This window comes from Camelus bactrianus, chromosome 34 (assembly GCF_048773025.1).
Source record: "Camelus bactrianus isolate YW-2024 breed Bactrian camel chromosome 34, ASM4877302v1, whole genome shotgun sequence".
Classification (NCBI taxonomy): domain Eukaryota; kingdom Metazoa; phylum Chordata; class Mammalia; order Artiodactyla; family Camelidae; genus Camelus; species Camelus bactrianus.
In genome coordinates, this window is record NC_133572.1 from 1,731,521 (window position 1) to 1,747,687 (window position 16,167).

At 35.3% G+C, this 16,167-nt stretch overlaps 1 protein-coding gene across 23 annotated transcripts in view; it reads right to left on the reverse strand.

Annotated features, from left to right (window-relative positions):
* Positions 1-16,167, reverse strand: part of WNK1 (WNK lysine deficient protein kinase 1) — a 119,011-nt gene that overhangs the window by 70,022 nt on the left and 32,822 nt on the right. The gene's annotated exons all lie outside the window — the stretch shown is intronic.

Consider the following 16,167-nt stretch of genomic DNA (forward strand, 5'->3'; position numbering starts at 1 on the left):
TGAGTTCTGCATCTGTGGATTCAGCAAAGCACAAATCAAAAATGAGGGGAAGGTGGGATTCCAGAAAACTCCATAAAGCAAAATTTGAAAGTTTGCCCACATGCTGGTCACTAGTTACTAGCATTTATATTGTATTATGAGTAATCTAGAGATGATTTAATGTATATGGGAGGATTGCAAATACTATGCCATTTTATAAAAGGGACTTGAGCATCCTCGGATTTTGGAATCCACAGTAGTGGAGGGTGGGGTCCTGGAACCAATTTCCCCTACCCCCTAGTAATATTGAGGAATGACTACATATACCTTCACCTCACAGGACTGTTGTAGGAATTAAATAATCTACTAGGTATGTTTCTAGCACGTGTTTAAAGTGCCTGGCACTTAATAGGTTAATTCACTTCTTATCTGGGATGAACTGGAGAAAAGCACTTAATCTGTTCTTCCCTTGACAAGGTCCCATATATACAAACTGTACTGTCCTGCAAATTAAAATTGAAACTATCTGCCATATTAATATTCTATCAAAACATGTAATATATATTTTAACAAAATATTCCAGGCATACAATAACATAGTGTGTCTATGATACAGTTAATAATTAAACATTAAAGATATAATTTAAACCCTTCTATGTAACTAGATGGCCCTTCCCATCACTATTCCTCACCCTTGAATAACCACTACTACCTTGACTGGATATACCATTCCCATAGAGATTTTATATGAAATGTTAAGATTCCATAAAAAGGCATTAAACAGCATGCACTATTTGGAAGTTGGCTTTTTTTCACTCAATATTGTTTGAAATCACTCATGATGGTACAAGGAGACATTACAAGACATCTACCGTATTATTGTAACTCAGCTTCACTATCACTGTTATGCATATCACATGTCTGAATACATCACAATTTATATAAAATTTCCTACTGATCAATTTCCAAGCTGTTCTCCATTTTTTTACCACTACATTACGACAGTGGTGTTGCAATGTTAATCTCTAGGACACAGGCTCTTAACTTGGGGCCTACAAATAGCCTTAAGGTAGGTTTGTGAATGTGTGTGATGACATACCTTTATTTGTCATTAACCTTGAACTGAAATTTAATATTTCCTTCAATTATGAATATATGCACCTAATAGCATTCAGCAGTACCTGTGATTTGTCACCAACAGACCTAGATCTTTTCCTATGACTTAATAATGGTTGCAGATTATTTCAAATTACCACACTAGTCATTACTTTGAAATTATGATAACTCTTAGGTCCTCCAGTAGATCTTATTAATATACACCAATAATGCATACTAAATCACAAATATAAAATGTTCTGACAACTATTTTAATATAATTTGTTTCCATCATTATCCCTTGTATTTTATTATATGGACTAAAACATTATTCTAGCCTACACCAGTCTTCTGGGGCACAAAAAATATAAAGTACACCTATTAGGACACATGCTAGCAGAATTGCTGGGTCACAGAGACTAGGCAACTTCAGTCATCACAAGTATCAACAAATTGCTTTTCAAAAGGGCAGTACCAATTTAAATTTCCCGATGGCCTTTTATGAAAGTTCCCACTGCTGCACATGGTCACCAGTAACTGGTATTATCAGACATTAACTTTTGTCAATTTGATGGGTGTAAAATCATATCCTGTTGCTTAGTGTACATTTTCAGAGTCAATAAAAAGTATAAGAAACTGTTTTCTTTGCAGACTGCTTTAGATTCCTCCTCTGCAAGGAACTGTTGCTTTATTTATTTGTAGGAGTTTTTAATATATTCTACATACAAACCCCTTATTAGTTTTATGAGTTACAAACATCTTTTCTCTTGTAGTTTATATTTTCACCTTGTTCATGGTATCTTTTGAGTTACAGATGTTTTTACTTCACTGTAGTTCAATTCATGTATCTTTTCCTTTGTGATAGGTGGGTTTATGTCTTCAGTAATTTTTCCAGACATTGAGACCACGTATTTTTCCTTTTTAAAACATAAATTTGTTTTGTTTGCCACATTTGGGAATTTATTTGTTGTGGAATTTACTTCATTGGGTAAGAACAGCTGGCTGTTACTTCTGTTCTATATCAATCAATGACCTCAACACCATTTGATGAACAGTCCTTCCTTTCCACAGAGTGTAGCTCTATTTCTGGATTCTATATTCTATTCCAGTGGTCTGCCTATTCCTGCACTCACACCATACTTTAATTGGTATAGTTTTTTAACACCTGTATTATGGTATGATTCCTGTACAGTAAACTACACATATTTCATGTATACAACTTGATGAATTTTGATAGATGTAAACACCAATGAAACCACCACCACAATCAAGATAGATAACATTTCCATCACTCCCCAAAAGGTGCAAATTTCGAATTCTCAATTTATCCCTTCCCACCCCTTTTACCCCTTCCCACCCCTTTTACCCCGTTTGTTCTCTATGTCTGTGAGTCTATGTCTATTTTGTGTAAGTTCATTTGTGTCCTTTTTCAAAGATTTCATTTATAAGCAGTATCATATGGTATTTTTCTTTCTCTTTCTGACTTACTTCGCTCAGAATGACAATTTCCAGGTCTATCCATGTTGCTGCAAATGGCATTATTTTATTTTTTATGGCTGAGTAGTATTCCATTGTGTATATATACACACCTTCTTTATCCAGTCCTCTGTCAATGGACATTTGGGTTGTTTCCATGTCTTGGATCTTATAAACAGTGCTGCTGTTAACACTGGAGTGCATGTGTCTTTTCAAATTATATTTTTCTCTGGATATACACCCAGGAGTAGTATTCATATGGGTCATATGTTAAGTCTATTTTTAGTTTTTTGAGGAATCTTCATACTGTCCTCCATAGTGGCTGCACCAATTTACATTCCCACCAAAAGTGTAGGAGGGTTCCCTTTTCTCCACACTCTCTCCAGCATTTATCATTTGTAGTTTTTAATGATGGCCATTCTGACTGGTGTGAGGTGGTATCTCATTGTAGGTTTGATCTGCATTTCTCTAACAATCAGTAATGTTGAGCATCTTTTCATGTGCCTGTTGGCCATCTTGAAGTCTTCTTTGGAGAAATGTCTATTTAGGTTTTCTGCTCATTTTCCGACTGGGTTGCTTGTTAGCTACAGTTGTAAAATAATTCATACCTGGCAGGATCAGTTCCTGCAACATCTCCCCAATTTATGTTCTAAATTATCTTGGTTATTTTCTTCCAATGAGAAGGCTTTTATTTTTATAATATAGAAATTGTAGCAAAAATCAACTAAAACTATCAGAATATTATCAAGAATTGTAATTAAAGGCATATCATGTGGAATGCCATTAAGACAGCATAGATATTCTTCTCTCCAACAGCCCTTTTTTCCAAGTAGCATATATTGATGTTTTAAACTGTGAGGTATAATTTGTATACCATTTATAAAAAAATCACTATTCTAATCACGCCTCCATCTTATACATTATTTTCCCTTATATTTTAGTTCCATCCTACTTATTACTCCTTAGTAGACACCATTATAATCATTACTTAAACTGTATATGCTTACTTATATTTACTCACATATCTTTGTTTGCCATTCCATTTTGCTCCTTACTCCCTTCACTGGGTTAAATTTCCTTTTTTGAAATATATTTTTCACAGCTGTTTCAGTAAATGTCCATTAGTGGTATAATCCCAGGTTGTCTGAAATGTTTACTTCATCATCACTCTTGAACGATCATTTAGATCGATGCAGAATTCTAGGTTGGTTTATTTTTCTTTCAGCACTTCCAATATACTGTTTCTTGGTGTTCTGGTGTCTACTGTAGCTATCAGTATAAATGTCCTCCTTTGCGGGTTACCTACGTTCTCTCTGGTTGCTCTAAGGACTCTTTTAAAAAACTGTTCCTCGCCCTTACTACCATGCACCTAAGTTTTATTTAAGCATAATGGGGCTAACTGTACTTTTGAAGCCGAAAGTTTTAGGTATTTGTCTTCATGTCAGGAAAATTCTCAACTGTTATCGCTTCGAATACTGCCTCTTCCCATTCTCCATTCTGTTCTGAGATTTTTCTAAGGGTGTGTGTAACCTTATTCGATCCTTCTCATTTTCCATTTCTTTCTCTCTGTTACCTCCTGGGCAATGTTCTCAGATCAAACTTCTGGTTCACTACTTCTCTTATCACAGTTATTATCACATCTAACCTGCTTATTACCTTAAAATTTTAATTAATCAAACTTAAATGTCTAAAGGAGGTGGGGATGCAAAGGATATGTAGTAAGGTCTCAGCCCCTACTCCAGAAACAAGAGATGAACACAAATTAAACACTTCCAACTGACCATACAAGCCTTGGAGGGCTGAGTATACTGGTGAGTGGAACAGGTATTTGAATATCATAAAGAAAATAAATCGAAGTCAAGCAGTTCGTCTGTCACCAAATGTATCCACTGGATGGTTTGATAAGGGGAACTCAGTCACCACTTCAGTCCCTACTTCCTCAACTAGGATCATAAACAAAGCTTGGTGGGAAACAAGAAAAAGGAAAAATAGCTAGGTACTTACTAAAGGCTTCAGCGGGGAAGGAATTCTGCCATTTCACCAGGCCCAATACCTGAGGAGGAGATCTGTCCCCACTCTGTGGTAACCCTACACATGGAGTTTTGAATAAAACATGATAACCAGCAGCTCAGTTTGCAACAGTCTCCACCAACCTCCACCTCATCCCTGCTTCATGAACAGACAAGCTTCCTCAGGATCCTCCTTGGAATTTCCTCCCTCTCAGGGTTTGTCTCCAAAATTATTTCCATCTCCAAATTATCACTGCAAGATTGGCTTCTCTCAAAGCTCTCTAAGAGTCAGCTCTCACAGCCCTATACCACTCCCAAACTGAGGCTGCAAACATCCACAACATCACATGCCCCGTCCACTGAGACTCAGGTCCACAGCAGCACAGCTATTTCATCCTGGGTTATCTTCCCAGAATGTTCCTTTCCCAGAGAACAGACAGCCAAAGGGCAAGTCAAAGTATCTGGGCTCAGATGACTGAGGAAAGTGGCACCTGTCATTTAGATTTTTGTTTTTTTAAAGTATAGTCAGTTACAATGTGTCAATTTCTGGTATACAGCATAATGTTTTAGTCATACATAAACATACATACTTGTTTTCATATTCTTTTCCATTATAGGTTACTACAAGATACTGAATATAGTTCCCTGTGCTATACAGTAGTAACTTGTTTATCTAGTTTATATGTAGGTAGTTAGTATCTGCAAATCTTGAACTCCCAATTTATCCCTTCCCACACCCTTTCTTGCCAGGTAACCATAAGTTTGTTTACTGTGTCTGTAAGTCAGTTTCTGTTCTGTAGATAAGTTCACTAGCATTTTCTTTTTTTCTTTTCTTTTCTTTTCTTTTCTTTTTTTAGATTCCACATGAGTGATATAATATGGTATTTTTCTTTTCTCTTTCTGGCTTAGTTCACTTAGAATGACAATCTCCAGGTCCATCCATGTTGCTGCAAATGGCATTGTTTTAGTCTTTTTTATGGCTGAGTAGTATTCCATTGTATAAATATACCACAGCTTCTTTATCCAGTCATCTGTTGATGGACATTTAGGCTGTTTCCATGTCTTGGCTTTGTAAGTAGTGCTGCTATGAACATCAGGATGCATGTATCTTTTGGAATTAGAGTTCGCTCCAGGTATATGCCCAGGAGTGGGATCACTGGATCACAGGGGTAAGTCTATTTTTAGTTTTTTGAAGAATCTCCAAATTGTTTTCCATAATGGCTGCACCAAACTACATTCCCACCAACAGTGTAGGAGGGTTAGTTTTTAATTGCAAGGTCTTTTCATTTCTTGAAGCTCTTTTTTGGGTCTTTATCAAGTCAGTAATTCACTATACCCTCCAATACCATCTTAATGTTTTTGTTGTTTCAGTTTTTATTCCTTTGACTCTTTAAAAACAATGTGCTCTAGAGGCTCGACTCATACCACTTTCATCTAAGTGACTGGAGATCTAATTTTGCCTATTGTTTTGGCTGCTGACATTCATTCATACGAAGAAAAATCCACATTATTTATAATAGCAGATAACATGGTTACCTTAAACTGTTATTTGTCTGTTGGAACATCTTCAGCTGCAGGTGTATTGCTGTGGACAGTCTCTGAGTCTGTTCATGCCTAGTGCCCTAGGGATATTACTAGTTTTGCCCATGCCGCCATGCAATCAGTTCAGATCTGAATCTCACACGTGTGAGTACAGGTCCCTGATGATGAATTCTCAAGGAAAACTTAAGATTGTCTTTTCCCTGATTCAGAAACTGAAATTTTCTCTAGTCTATCTTTTCATTAAAGGTTTTGTTCCCCTTCTAGGAACTTTATCGGATCTCAGTTCCAATCCCTGCTGGGGCTTGGGATTTTATCCACACTCAGGGAGATGGTAAAACAATGCCTCAGAGTTAACAAGACTGGCAACTATCCCAGAAAAGTCCTAGTGGCAATTCATACTTGTCCAACTCTGGTTTCTTTTCAATTTTTAGACTCAGGAGATTATCCTGACATTCTTATGAGGTCAGCTATGCATTTTAAAAGATAGCTCTTTGTCGTTCTCATCAAAATTTTCAAAATATCTGGTGTTTTACAGTGGGAAGAGTTTTCAGCTTGTTTAGTTTTTCTACTTATTGACAACAGGGATTCACAACTACGTTTTTAAAAAAATACTGTTTACATTTCTTAAATATTCCTCATTTAAGGAAAACTTACAACAAAAAAAGAAAAATCTAGATAACTTGTTGACTCCCTTATACATTATTGAACCTTACTGCAGTTGAAGAAAACTTACTTTTTAAGAAATTGTGAAAAGTTACTCTACACTCAAAACAATTAAAAGACAGTAATCACATGAGCCAAGTGAATTATAATATTCTACCTATGACTAAGTGATACTTAATTTTTGTATTTTAATATATACTCTACCTACTTGATTGTCTTGATAACTACTCTTATTTTCTGTGGCATACATTCATTTAGTTTCAGCAATTATTATATATCTTCATAAATGTTTAATTAAATTTTAACAAATACTTAAGTATCCTATGTCAGACAACAGGACATGATGAACATATAGACCTTACCGTGTAAGAGGCAGAGGCAATAATTTTATTAAGTATTATAAAGAAAAAAAAACTGAGTGTTTTGAAAACATATCAAAAAAGACTCAATTCCATGTGCACAAGCTAGTGTTAGCCCCCATATCAGCAAGCTACTACCCTAAGGATTTTTTTTTTTTTTACCCTAAGGATTAAGTGAGATCATGGGTATAAAAGCACCCGCAGCTCTTGCTCTGCCACTGTAAACGCTTAAGATCACAACAGTCTATAAAAAGTGCTGAAGGCAAGCTTGGAAATGTAGGATACAGGTTGGAGGTGAGAAGACTCAAAAGTTTAACAACAGTGAGCTATGGAATTTAAATTTATTTATTTAAATTTGTTTATTCACATAGAGAATTTCTGGAAAATATATCACTTACAGTGGACCACTGTGGCTGAAACCTGGACCATACATTATAAAAGATATGGCAGTATATAGTACTTAAGAGTAATGGCTTAACTGTCAATTATGTAAACATAATCACTGTTGTCCAAATAGGAAGCTAATATTAAGTCTGAATAATTGTCTGTATAGGGCTTTCACAAAATCCTTATATATTTTAAGACATGCCGAACCTTCAGCTGTGGAATGTTTTCTTCTCAACTGGTATATAACTTTAGCCAGAAATTGTCACTAACCATCAACCAAGACTACAGGAAAATCATTGTAGACTGTTAGTTAATTTTTAATTATAATTTAAAATCTACTTAAAGATTGTTTCTATCACATCTACAATTTCAAGTTTTCAACAGTTTTAAAAGTGCACAAGGCTTGTAAATTCTTTTTGTGAAAAACTCAACCCAAAGTAATTTACTCATGTCTTTCTCTGCTACATCACCCTAAATCAAGCCATCACGATCTCCTGTGGATTCCTGGGATAACCTACCAGTTGTTTACACACATCTAATCTTATCCTTGGACAATGTGCTTTCCACTTTGTCCAAATACAGCCAGAATATTTTAATGTCAATTTAATCAATTCTAAGATATGCTTACGTCATTAATTGTTAGAAATACCATTTTCCGCATTTTTAACATCTCTGGAATTAGAGTGTATCATATAATTGGAGTTTTAGACTCAAAGAAGTATTGTTATGTCATAACCCTGTTTAAAACTCTTCAATAGCTTCCTACGGCCTTTAGGATAAAGGTGGAAAAATCACTGTGACCTACGGGGTCCCACACAATACAGTCCCTGCCCATTCTCCAAGCCTAACTTCTTGTCATTGTCATCTTTTCCATTCTCCAACACGTCACGCTTCTCCCTGGTCGGGTACTTCACACACTGTTCCCTCTATACAGGACATCCTTCCAGCAAACTTTTTTGCCTGGTTAATGCCCAGTCATCCTTCAAAGATCTGCCATTTCCTCAGAAACACCTTCCTTGACTGCCCCTCACTCTAGGTTAAATCATCCCTTCCTTCACATGTATGTATAATTTTATGAACTATGCATATGCCTGTTTCAGAGCCCTTAATCACAAGTAATATACTGAGGCTTATTCTAGAAGCAGTGATGAAATGCTTTTTCAGTGTTATCTATCTTTATTCAGCATCTGACAACCTGGCATAATGACTTGTTCAACTGCCATGTGTTGAATGAATCCATGAATGCGCTTCCCCACCCCCAACCAAAAAAAGTGTGTGTACATTCTTCATAAGCAGTTAGCACTTCCCTGGGAATAAAAGAAATTCCTATGACTTAAAAGAAAGGTGAGGACTGATATTGGGCCTCTGAGACTCAGTAAGTTAACACAACTCAAACACTATGACCAACTTGCAAAGGTAAAAGCTGACACTATTTTGATTTTTAAAAGTAATTTGTAAAAAGTCATTGTAAAGAAGGTTCCCAACTACTTATTCACAGCAAAGTATAAATGGGGGGAGGGGGACCAAACAGGGTCTTCCTCCTCACAAAAAATCTAGAATCAATTTTCTAGAGAATAAATACACTGAACAGTAATCTTAAAATCCTATGGTAATATTAACGTCTATGTAATTTTGCCTAGAAGTCTCTGTACTGCAAGCAGAGGCTATTTCACATATCTGTCACAGATTTTTATCCTCCCTGAAAGTTACTGACGATTTATTTTAAGGGGTCTGAGACCCTTGCTTTAAATTTTTAACATTAGAAATATGAGTACAGATTTTCAACTAAGTAGGGAAAAAATCTGGTGCTTCTTTCAATAATCTGTCAACTTGTTCTACTTATGAATCTCCTTTTTTTTTTTTTTTAAATCCGGGAGCACTTCATAAGATAGTTCAGAGAACTACGTTATTGTGGCACCCAAAATATTTTGAAAAACAAAGTAAAACAGAGCAAAACTAACAAGAACATGCAGACCAGTAAGAACAGCTAGAGTTTTAAAAAGTGGTATTTGTGAAGTGTCTGCAATTTACACTAACTGGTTGTTTTACTTCTGTTGTCATTCTCAGAAAATCCCTATGAGATATTGAGTAATATTACTTTAACAAATGAACAGTCTCAGAAAAATTCAGTATCTTCCTCAAATTCATAAAGAAAAGCAGAACCATGATTTAAATGAAGATCTGACTCACAGCTCACATTCCATTCACTATACTAGACAAAAATACATCTTAATTTTGTAAAGCTTCTAAAACATGTTTCTTCTTGGAAAAGCCATGTCAATATTTCTGTTATTAACTAAGAATCATTAAAAATAAGGCATTTCACTAAATTATAAATTACAGCTAAAGGTAAAATAAGAGGAATATGTATTGTTTAAATATATCAACTGTCAATCAAATTATTGTGAAGACAATGATAAAATTTTTAAATAAAGTATGAAGTGAGATTTAAAACAGACTGGCGTCACTGTTGCTTTTTAGTAACTTCTCTCCAGCATTTATCAAACTGGACGTTCCTGGGGGCTCGATACTCTCCCAACTGCAACATTCATTACCTTCAGTGTAAACTAGAGCTGATGCAGCTAACCCACTCTATTCATTTCATTCATTTCTTTCCACCTACATAAAATTGTTTTGACAGGCTAACTGAACAAAACCAAGGATCACTGTCACATGACCTCCCATAACATGCACAGTTCCAGGCAGCTAAGGGTGGAGGTGGGGAGCCCAGCATCAACTAAAACGATTGTTCTTCTTGGCACCGTCCAAGCAGCAGTGCTCAGCAGATGACTTGCTGATGCCGCCTCTTCCTGGGTGAGAAACACAGTGCTAGTATTTCGTACAATGGCCTTACAGCAACTTTACATCTTCAGCTCCTTGCTTTGCAAGAAGTTATTTTATTTTAAACATCTTCTAGAGGCATTTTTCTCTTTATTCCTAAATTTCAGTATTTCCTAAGGTAGCAATCCTATGCCTTCCTGTTGCTTATTTTATTGGCCCCAGATGCAAACCTTCCAAATTGTGCAACTAAAACAATGAGACTTATTTTCATTAAATTAAACCTGAAATATTCACTTTATTAGCTAACATCCTTACCCCCAGAAAATCTGTCCCTCAAGGTTAACACTTAAACTTCAGGGGCATTTTATTTTTACCAATATTCAAAGTTTTACTACTAAGTTAAGACCACGTATAATAAGTCTACATATCAAAACATGGGTGGAGAGAAGTGTCTGGAATTCCTAGATTAGAATATTTTAGGCCAATATTGGAGTCCTCCCCTCCTTATCATTTTCTGCACCACACTGACTTAGCAAAGACTTGGGTACCTAGTCCATCTTTGAAAGTGATACTAGGTGTTGGGTGTTGGGATATGAAATAAAAATTTGTCTTCAGGCAGAGAGAACAACAGTAGTGTGAAACACTGCTTTCTAATGCAGCATGGGTTCCAGTCACCACTTAACCAAAAAAAGAATTAGTCTGTATTTTGAAAGAAAGGAATCACATAAATGATTACTCAAGTCTCTCATGATTATAGATTATAATCATGAAAGAGAAGTGATTATATCTCTCTCATAGACCTACACGGTCTAATAATAGAGCTTTTAAGGTGTTTTGAAATACAATGAAAAATTAAGCCTGGATTTTATGTGACCAAATCTACAGAGTAAACTCCTACTACAAATTTCATTATGACCTTCCAATCTGGTGTCCTTAGAGAGGACAAGGTCTATCCCATAGACCAGAGAGTCCATTTAAACTTTCCTCAATAGGTGAACAGATGTGACAATTATGGGAAAAGGGCAGGGAGCACATGGACATTTAAAAAACGACAGGGTCCCTTGCTTCTCCAGTCTTCTAAGAACTACCCTGAAATAGTCCTAGTTTCATAAAGACAGGGAAAAAAAAATAAAAAGTCATCAAAAGAACAGTAAAAAAAAAAAAAAAAAAAAAAAGAACCTGGCTGTTCTAACTCCTCCATCAATCTTCCTCAAGTGCATCTTCATTTGTATTTCATTTACAAAAGGGTCTCTGTTTTCAAAGCAGCAATGAAAAATACTTACATAGTCTACTTATACAAGAAAGACAAGTGTGCTTTCTCAAGCCAGATATGTGCTAAATTATACAGTTCTACCATTAAGCATCCTCTACTTCACCCCCAAATCTGGGCCACAGATATGTGAAGCTAGGGCTAGAAGTTCTCTTCACCCCTCTTTTCAGGGGCACAAAAGCCAAACAATTCAAAAATATCTAGAACCTGGCACATATAGAAAGCTTTATGTTAATGCTAAAAATATAGCAGATATCTGTTATAGCTGAACCACAAAAAAAGTAAATACATTTGATCCCATTAGAAAATAAACCATTTTCACAAAATGACTTACAATACCCATTGTATATAATATAGCAAAATTTAGAACACTACCTAGCCATTCTGATGAATTCGAAAAGGTTTTATGAGATATTCACATTCACTTGAATGCAAATTGACAGGGCTAAATTCCAACTCTTATAGGTAGGGCCTTATACTACAACTTTCTTTAAAAAAAAAAAAAAAGCCAACAAAGGGACAAAAAGGGAAGTTAAGTTGAATGTGGACATGGACCAAGACTGAAAAATTCTTGCTTATTATCAGAAAAATTATTGCTACACTTCAGAGACAAATGTTACTCTGCAATGAATACGAGAAAACAGTTTCCAAAGTTTCTTCAATGGGGTAACAAAGGGTTGCCCAAGGGGAGACCAACAAAACAGAGCTTAGTTATTAGCACTGAAACTTGGTGGGTCAGCACCCTGTTAAGCACCCACCACAGAAAAGCAAATATGGTGGGTACCTCACAAAAAAAGCAAGAATCTCATCACAGAATTCAAAGCCTGATATCCAAAACTTGTTTTTGTTCAGGAAAGAAATTAATAAAATAAAGTCCAATATTTAAGAACACGATGCATTAACTTTTCAGTGTGTATGACAAGGTATTCACCTAAGTAGACCAAAGCAAAAAAACCTTTTTTAATAAAAAAAAAAAAAAAAAAGAGGGAGGATGCTATAAGATATCCATTCATATGAACATTAAATACTTGTATATTATTATTTGTATAAATACTTAAATATCACCTTTTCTTCTAGAACCCTCGCATAAGCTCAATCTTAACCTCCTTCTCTTTCCTGTACCCACTCGAGGGGCAGGGAATAACTACTACAGCTTTACAAGGAAGCCCAGAAGTGCAGAAAGCAGTAAGATTTGAAGAGTAAGGAAAAAACAAAAAAACCCAGAAAGCCCGGTTTGCACAAGTACATCCACCTTCATGGAGTTTTATACTGAGAATATACACTTGACATCCGCATGCTTGGTGAAGTCAGACTATTTTAATGCAACGTTCTACTAATTCTGGAGTTCAAATTAGTATTTACAAACGTCTGCTGTACATTTTATGACCAAAGACTCAGTATATCTCCAACCTTACAAAGTTTCTTCCACAAATCAGCTTAACCACTTCATTTCCCTATTTCTGTCTTCCCAGGCAGTAAGGTTGGCATCTCTTTTAATCCCTGTAATTCCATCATTTCCCACATATTATTTACACTGCTGCAACCTAGTGAAAGGCACAACTAACCTATCAAAATAGCTATTGCCTAACTACTCTTTTCCCACTTGAATCTACCCTTTCGATGCAGTTATTCTCCAAAACACTTTTAATCACACCAAGTCCCCCATTCTAAAATAGTGTAAAATTAACAAACCAATATTGCCTCATTACAAGAATCTCCTAGGGCACTTGTTAACCAAGGATTCTAAGGCATTATCCTACCCCTGGTGAATCAATCACCAGGGGAAAGGACTTCTTATGACCAGTAAGTTTGGAAAATTCTCCACTACATCAAATTCAAATTCCAGTGCCACTCAGATCTACCTCCTTTTCAACACTTTTCAAAATAACCCACCACAGGTAGGAGGGAGTTCTACATCCTAAATGCCATGCTTAGCTCTTCTTTTGCACTTCTGTACCTAAAAGAACTGACAGGAGTTTCCTTGTAAAATGGAAACATCTTTCTTGCCTAGCTAAGAGTTATTTTGAGGAGACAAGATACTGCATGTAAGCACTCAAAACTGTGAAAATCAATACACAACATAATTTTTACAGTAAATACTTCACTCATAGTGATTTATTCCTCTATATGTATTCCTGAATATATTTACATTTCGCCATTTTTATACTGCAGGGAAACAGACTGCTGAGGAAGTCATCTGGAGAAGTTAGCAATTTCTTAACTTGGGACTACAATTTTACTGTATGTGCTGCTGAAGCGAGCACTTAAATTGGGACTACAGACATATCAGGAGTGGATAAAAGAGTCTGTGCTCTAACTCACAAAATTACAAATTTATGTATTTATATTCTGGCTGAACTAGCTGATCAAAAGATATCATGAGGCAGTTTGTTTTTTCAATTATATTAGCAACTAAATGATAACCCAAGTGGCAATTTATAAATTCAGTCTATTGTTAATTTTGTTATTAAGTTAATTTTGGCTACAAGTGTGGCATGCCCTAAAGTCAGCTAGTTTCCCCATTATTTACTCTGAATTCCTTTACCAGTTAAGGATAACATTTCTGCAGTTATAATCCATAATTGAAAGAGACTTTCTCTTAAGAATAAATTATTTATAAAGGAAGACTGACTGCAATTAATTTGGTTTAGACTGGCAAGTAAACAATTTGATTTTAGTTGGTTTTAGTTTGCATTAAACCAGAAGTCTGTTTTGATTATAGCTGTATAAGATCTATAAAGCACAAGACGTGTATATTTTGTTTTCTACTTACATATGTAATATTTTAATAATTTTAAGTCACACTAAGGGTCCATAATTTTCTTCCTTTAAAACTTGTCTAAGAATGGGATACCACTTCAAACCCATTAGGAGGTTACTGTTAAAAACAAAAAACAAAACCCAAAAGTGTAGAATCTAACAAATGTTAGCAAAGATACAGAGAAACTGAAACCCTTGTACATTACTAGTAGGAATGTAAAATATTAAAGCCACTGTGGAAAACAGTTTGGCATTTATTCAAAAAGTTAAACAGAGAATTACCATATGATCCAGCAATTCCACTCCTAGGTTTATAGTCAAAAGAACTGAAGCAGAGACTCAAACAGGTAACTTGCACACCAACGTGCCTAACAACAGTACTCATAGTAGCTAAAGGGAGGAAACAACCCAACGGAAAACAAAATGTGGTAAATATGTAAAATGGAATACTATTCTGCCTTTAAAAGTAATTCTGATACACAGTACAACATGGATTGAACATGAGGACATTATGCTAAGTGAAATCCAGACACAAAAGGACAAATACTGTACAGTTCCATTTATATGAGGTTTCTAGAACAGGCAAATTTAGAGAGACAGAAAGTAGAAAAGAGGTCACCATAGGTTGGGGGGAAGAGAAAATGGTGAGTAAGTTTTAATATGATCAGTGTTTCAGTTTGGGAGGATGAAAAAATTCTGGATATGGATGGTGGTGATGACTGCACAACACCATTAATGAACTTAATGCCACGGAATTCTATGCACACTTACAAAATGGTACATTTTGGTAAACTAATGTTGTGTACATTTCTCCCCTCCCAAAGAGTCTAAATGTTATCTGATTTTGCAGAACCCTGTTCTTGACACAATGAAATACAGAATTCCATTCAGGGTAGTGGAAGCAGGGGGATGCTTTTGGGCAGAAGCACACTGAGAACTTCAAGAAGTATAGATAGTGTTCTACTTCCTACACTAGGTATTACTTGACGTATATGTTGGAATACATGAGATATCATATATAATTCGTTTACACTTAAGAGAAAAATAATGTCTACTGATCAACCTTTACTGACTCCCTACATAAGAGAAAAATAAACTGTAAATTTCACATTTTCTTATTTTCAAGGCAGGTAAATGACTCTACCTCAGTACGTATCCCTTCATAAGTTTAACTAAGAACTAGACTAGTTTTTGCATTAATATTATCATTACAACCTAATCCAACTGTCATTTCACCCAATGAATAGGTTTCAATGTATCTCTTTAAAAAAAAAGAACTGTTAACATGATCAATGGGTATATGGGGAATTTAAATACTTTAAAATTTCACATGAACTCTGTTAAGCATATGGAAACACGGAGTATACAAACGCCTATGTATGCACCTTCTGTATTTGTCACATCTTAATATTTTGTCATATTTCCTTTAGATTATTTTGTAAGAAATAAAAATACCATTCTTCCTTCCCTTTCCTCATAGTTAGCCACTGTCTAGAATATGGCATTTATCGTGTCAGTGTGTATCTTTATATAGATGTACACACTCATGAATCATATACTGCACTATTTTATATTCTGACTTTTATATAAATGCTATTACTGAACATTTTCTAAACCTTGCTTTTTTGTTTATGATCTTTTTTAATGAACTAATTTCCTATCCCAATAGAGTGTACCTGGCTAAATAAAACACATATTCTTTGTCAAATTAGAGGCAATAACTATGGATTTTCACAGTAACCATTATTTAACTATTGTTTGCACTACATAAAACTAACCTTTGAATTAGCATGCTTTTAGAAGCTGTTTGTCAATCAGGCAGAAAATCTACACATTTTCTTTTGGCT